The following is a 6,317-nucleotide window of genomic DNA, read 5'->3' on the forward strand; positions in this document are numbered from 1 at the left end:
GAGCTACTCCTGGGTGTCTTCTTCCCCTCAGGCTGCTCAAGAACCCCTACCAACCTCCAGCCCTGGATTAAATCAGTGAGTGCTGATCATGCAATCAGCCCCCTGCCAGGAGGGAACCCCCCACACCCAGCTCTGGGGCCAGGGAAGGCACTGGCAGCTGGCACAGATTGGGATGGGTCAGGGGGTTGTGTTTCTAAAGCCTCCCCAGGGGAAAACAAAACCTTGGAAAATAAACAGAGCGGTGCCAGCCCTGCATAGAAGCAGGTGTAGGGACTGTTCAGACTCTATACCAAGAACTGCAGTTCCAATAAGGAGAGCAAGGCTGCTAACCTGTAGTGCTCCAGCAGCAGAAATGTCAGAGCTCTCCCACTGAAAACCAGGATGTGTGTCCTGACAAGTGCTTTTTGGGAGAACACTTGCTTTAAATTCTTTGGAAAAGCACAGGTGTTTGGCAGGTGCTGTTTGCAGTTACTCCTGGGGCAGGTGCAACTCCTCCTCTCCATGTCTGAATAATCCTCAGGAGGCAGAGGGCCACGGAGCTACAGAAACGCTTCCCTTCACCCTGAGTTAAACACTGAACCGTGCTGAGTCACCTGAGCCACCTCAAACACAAAACCAGCAGGGACAGTCTGGGAGTCAGGACTGGCACACGCTGAGCACCATAAACCAGAGTGCCTGAGACACTCAGCCCAGTGTGTGGGAACAACAGGCTGTGAAACGCAGGGCTCAGCCCATCCCTGTCCCACTGTGCTGGCTCCAGGGCTGGCTGGGAGCCCATGGGGACAGGACTGCCCCAGGCAGGGCTGCAGAGCAGGCAGCCCTCCCTCAAACAGCCCTGGGTACAGCTGCAGAGTGCCCAGCCCCTGGGCAGGGATGGCAATGACCCCACGGCTCCATGGCACCACAGGGCTGTGGGGAGCACCCCAGACAGAGCAAAGGTGCAGGCACTGCCTCGGCAAGGGACAGGCTGCAGTGTTGAAACAAACCTGCAGCAGCAGGTGCTGCTGACTCACGGGAAAGGCTGTGGGCACACCAGGACCAGCCCTGGCACACCGGGACCAGCCCTGCCAGGGAGGAGGCACTGCAGGAGAACCTCACTGTGCTCTGCTCTGCTCTGCTCTGCTCTGCTCCCCCACAGCTACAGCAGCAGCCACTGCCAGAGGTGATGGACGAGCTGTGGGGGAAAAGCAGCTGAGGAGGAGGCAAGTGCAGCTGCAGAGATTTTCTGGGTGCCAGGAATGTGCCCGTGTGGGGGTGCCAGCCTGGAGGGCTGGAGGGGGACCCCAGCCTCCCCAGAGTGGAAGGAAGGGACAGCTCCCAAAGCTGCTCCCAGCCGATGCAGCCAGGCAGCACCCACAGGGTTAAATCTGCCCAGGCCCCTTCCAGAGAGGCAACATGTGGGTGACATCCAGGGGTCCCCAAACAGGTTTGGGAGTTAAATGCCTCATTAATGTAAATGGGGCTGGGCTGGGGAAAGGCATCTCCAGCACATGCCTATGGAAATGGAAAATCCATCCAGGCTCTGGTGCTCAAGCCCAGCTCTGGGGAGGCCAAACACGGCTGGGCAGTTTTACCCCTTCCCCTCCAGGGCAGGGTGAGCCAGCAGCAGAGCTGGGCAGCCCTGGAGGCACAGCTGGCCCGAGCCATCCCCCAGCCTGTGCTTTGGGAGCGTTTCCCAGCAGCTGGAGCATCCCCAGCCGAGGCCAGGCTGGGCAGGGGAGCCTGGAGCAGCTCCAGGCAGCCTGAGTGAGTCAGGGCTTGAGCCAGGGAGCAGCAGGTCCCTCCACAGCGACAGGCAGGGCAGGGCCAGCACTAATCCACTGCCAGCAGCTCCCCAAGAGCAGGACAGGCTGGGACGTGCCCTCAGCAGCTGCCCACACCCCCTGGCACAGGGCACGGGGCACAGGGCACGGCTCAGCTGCAGCCAGAGTGAGGGAGAGCAGAACAGAAACCCCTGGGCACTGCTGTGCCAGCACCCCATCCCAGCTGGGCTGAGAACAGAAACCCCTGGGCACTGCTGTGCCAGCACCCCATCCCAGCTGGGCTGAGGAGAGCAGTGCCCAGGGAGAGCAGGAGAACAGAAACCCCTGGGCACTGCCATCCAACTCCCCATCCCAGCTGGGCTGAGCCTGGCAGAGCTGGGCCTGCCTTGCCCTCATGGCACTCCACTGTCACTGCTGTCCAGGGCAGGGTGTGCTCAGGGTGAGCTGGCCCTGGGGGCCCTGGGGGCACTGGGGGCACTGGGGGCAGGGCAGGGGCTCTCCAGGCCCCCTGTCCTTGTCCCTGCACCACTCAGGCTGCTGTGTGCCTGGACTGACCTGCAGCTGTAACAGCCTGAGGGGTGAGCAGGGAGCACACCTGGCCCAGGGCTGTGCACAGGGTGTTCCTGCCTCTCTGGGCTCTGGAATCCTCACCCAAGCCTCAGCACTCCCTGTAACACTCCTGCACTGCCTTGTCCCTCCCAGTCCCACGGGTCTGCCTCAGTTTCCCCTCCAGAAGGAGCAGGGTGGGAGCTGAGCCCCCCTCAGTGCTGGGGTGAGGGGTGCCAGCCATGCCAGCCCCCAGGCCACGCTGGCACTGTGACCCTGGCAGCATCCCCAGAGCAGTGGGAGATGGAGCACAGGAGGGGACTCTGGGGCTGAGTGACAAGAACCCAGACCACAAAGCCCTGAGCAGCTGAGCCAGCCAGACCCACCCAGCACCAGGCATGGGATACGGGGTCACCTCTCTCTGCCACTCACGAGCCTTGCCCAAGTGTGTTTCAGGGATTAAAAACGTGTTTCCTACATTTATCACCTGCAGCAGAGCACCCTGCAGGCCTGTGGCTGTGCTCACCAGCACCAGCGAGGTGGGAGCCCGTGAATCACCCTGTTGTCACAAGCCTCTCTCCCCAGTGCTGTCCTTTGGGTTTTAAGACCTTCTCACCCAAGTTTACATAATGAATCCTGAGCAGTACAAGCTGTTCCCCTGGGTACACAGCAATAATCACTCCTGGTCCTGTTATAAATCAGCGCTGGTCTTGTTATAAAATGTCATCAGTCACAAAATAGTTCACATTTGCCCCGGGACATGGGAGGGACCATAAAGCAGCAGCCCAGGGCACCTTCCCATGGCTGCATCCTGCTGGAGCCACGCTGGCACTCCCTGGCCGGTACCAGGGCGTCCTGAGGGCATCCAGAGGCTGGGCTCACCTGAGCTGCCACATCCCAGGATGCTGCAGTCACAGCACAAGGGTGTTTTCTTCCAGTAAACCTCTACAGCGGAAAAGGCAAATGAGAGCAACTAATTCTGTGTCACAATTAGTTACAGAGCTGGTCAGGGGAAACCCCACCAGTGACAAATCATCACTGGGGACCTGCCCAGTGTCATCTGCAGCTGAACCAGGGCCCAGGGTCAGCACCTGGGGCTGGGGGAGCTGGGCACCAGTGGGGTTTGCCCCATCCCTGCCTCCCTTAGCCACAGCCTGGCTGGCACAGCCACACACCGCTGCTGCCACTGCCCAGTGCCCAGCCCTGGCTCAGACTGACCCCTCGTGTGGCCACCCGAGCTGTGCCAGGCCAGCAGGAGCCGCGGGGCCCCTTCCCTCCCCTCCTGAGCTTGTAAAAAAAACCAGTCTGGGTTTTACTGCCTGATCTTTGTAACGCAAACACAGGCAGTTTACAGGTTTCACACAGGGTGGTTGGGAGATGCTCACTGTCACTTCACCGGGGTTTTACTGCTCACAACAAAATGACTCGATCACACTTAGTGACACCGTGTCTCTGGAAAGGAACACGATAAACCCGGCAATGACAGCGCGGGGTGAGCCTGAGCCACGGCGGCTCGGCGGGGACAGGGATGGGACAGGGAACTGGGACAGAGACAGGGACAGGGACAGGGACAGGGATGGGACAGGGATGGGACAGGGATGGGACAGGGAACAGGGACACAGGGACAGGGACAGGGACAGGGACAGGGACAGGGACAGGGACAGGGATGGGACAGGGACAGGAACAGGGACAGGGACAGGGACAGGGACAGGGACAGGGACAGGGACAGGGACAGGGATGGGACAGGGAACAGGGACAGGGACAGGGACAGGGACAGGGATGGGACAGGGATGGGACAGGGATGGGACAGGGATGGGACAGGGACAGGGACACAGGGACAGGGACAGGAACAGGGACAGGGACAGGGACAGGACAGGGACAGGGATGGGACAGGGATGGGGACACAGGGATAGGGACACAGGGACAGGAACAGGGACAGGGACAGGGACAGGGACACAGGGACAGGGACAGGGACAGGGACAGGGATGGGACAGGGACAGGGAACAGGGATAGAGACAGGGATAGGGACACAAGGACAGGGACAGGGACAGGGACAGGAACAGGGATAGAGACAGGGATAGGGAGACAGGGACAGGGACAGGGACAGGGACAGGGACAGGGACAGGGACAGGGACAGGAGCAGGAGCAGGGACAGGGTTGGGACAGGGACAGGGACAGGGAAGGGACAGGGACAGGGACAGGGACAGGGACAGGGACAGGAGCAGGAGCAGGAGCAGGGACAGGGATGGCACAGGGATGGGACAGGGATAGGGATAGGGACAGGGACAGGGACAGGGACAGGGATGGGACAGGGACAGTGACACGGACAGGAGCAGGAGCAGGAGCAGGAACAGCCTCTCTGTGCAGGGCCACAATGCCTGCAGCAGCCTTGGGTGGGTGATGGTGACAGGGACCCGTGGGGACTGGTGGGAACTGGTAGGAACAAGCACCTCTGCTCTTCCTCTTGGGACACCCAGAGCTAACAGCATCCAGCAGAATTCCAGCTGCCTGTGTACCCATCACAGCCACAGCCACCATCAAAACATTTTCCTTCCATCAGACAAGAGGAGGAGCAGTTGATATTTCTGGAACGTGGTGGGTGGCAGCTGGAGTGACTTTCAGGGCTGGTTTTCCCCCTGGATCTGGTGTCCCAGCTGTGTTTAGCTGCTGTCAGCAGTGCACCATGCCAGCACAACACACCACTGGGAACACAATGCCTGGGATGCAGGGGAGCTTCCTGGGGCCTTTCAGCTGTATTTTCAGCAGGAGGTTTTTGCTTATGAATAAACTTGCTCATAAACAATTGAGAGATGATGGAAAGTCAAGCCAGCTCAAGGTCATTTGGCTTTGCTGGCTGCACAGCTGATGTTCCAAACCCTGGAACAAACGACACCCTCTCTATTTGCAGTGCTGGAGCTGCCAGGCTGCAGCAGACATTGTTCTCTGGGAAAGCAGTGCCACAGGAGGGCAATTACTGGGACAGGACAGAGGAACCCAGCAGGTCCTGGCCCATCAAACCTGCTCATTCCAGCTTCCCTCAGAGACACTTCTCAAACACAGCCCTGCATTCCACTCCTGACATCATGACATGAGGAACACTTGTGCCAGTTAAAAATAAAAATCCCTTTTGTTCCCAAACAGAAGAACATGGGGACATTTGGGAAAGTCTGACCGAGTCCTGATTGAACAAGAATCTGTCATTACCTCTCCTAGCAAGAGGCAATCACTCCTGTGTACAATGCTCTGCCCTCAGCAGTGATTTATGGTTCCAAGGAGGTTTGTACATGTTCACTCTTCTGTTGTGAGGAGCTGACGTCTCCCACATGGCTCGAGATGTTCAAGATTTTGCCTCCAAACGTGTTTGTATCCCAGCCCATGGCACACACTGGGCTGGCCCTGGGCTAGCAGAGCACAGAAAATGGGGGGCATGTCTCTCCAGCCCCCCAGAGGGATTAAGTATGGGATCAACAGGAGTCAGTGTGCAAGACACATAATATTGAGATTAAGCCATGAAATCACAAAGCAATGCTAATCACTGTGAAAATCCCAGCAGCTGGGCTGGGAGCACCCAGCCCCTCTGAGCTGCTGCCTACCAGCCCCCAAGCAAACAGAAAAGCTGCTTCATGTTCAGTTCATTTCATGGAAATGGTGCTCATTTCTCCTGGAAAGAGATCACCAAGTTCCAGTCCGTTGGCAGAGCAATGGATTGGCAGGCAGAGCTCTGCCCCTTCTATTGAATATCAGTATCTTTCCCAGAGAACAGGGTGCCAGAGCAGCTGTGGCTGCCCCTGGACCCCTGGCAGTGCCCAAGGCCAGGCTGGAGCAGCCTGGGACAGTGGGAGGTGACCCTGCCATGGCAGGGGCTTGGAACTGGGTGAGCTTTAGGGTCCTTCCAACCCAAACCATGCCAGGATTCTGTGTTTCTAAGGTCCCTTTCAAACCAAATAATTCTGTGATTCTGCTGTGATTATGATTCTGTGGTTCTGTGATTCTGTGATTCTGAGATTC

Source organism: Oenanthe melanoleuca, chromosome 14, assembly GCF_029582105.1.
Source record: "Oenanthe melanoleuca isolate GR-GAL-2019-014 chromosome 14, OMel1.0, whole genome shotgun sequence".
Taxonomy (NCBI): domain Eukaryota; kingdom Metazoa; phylum Chordata; class Aves; order Passeriformes; family Muscicapidae; genus Oenanthe; species Oenanthe melanoleuca.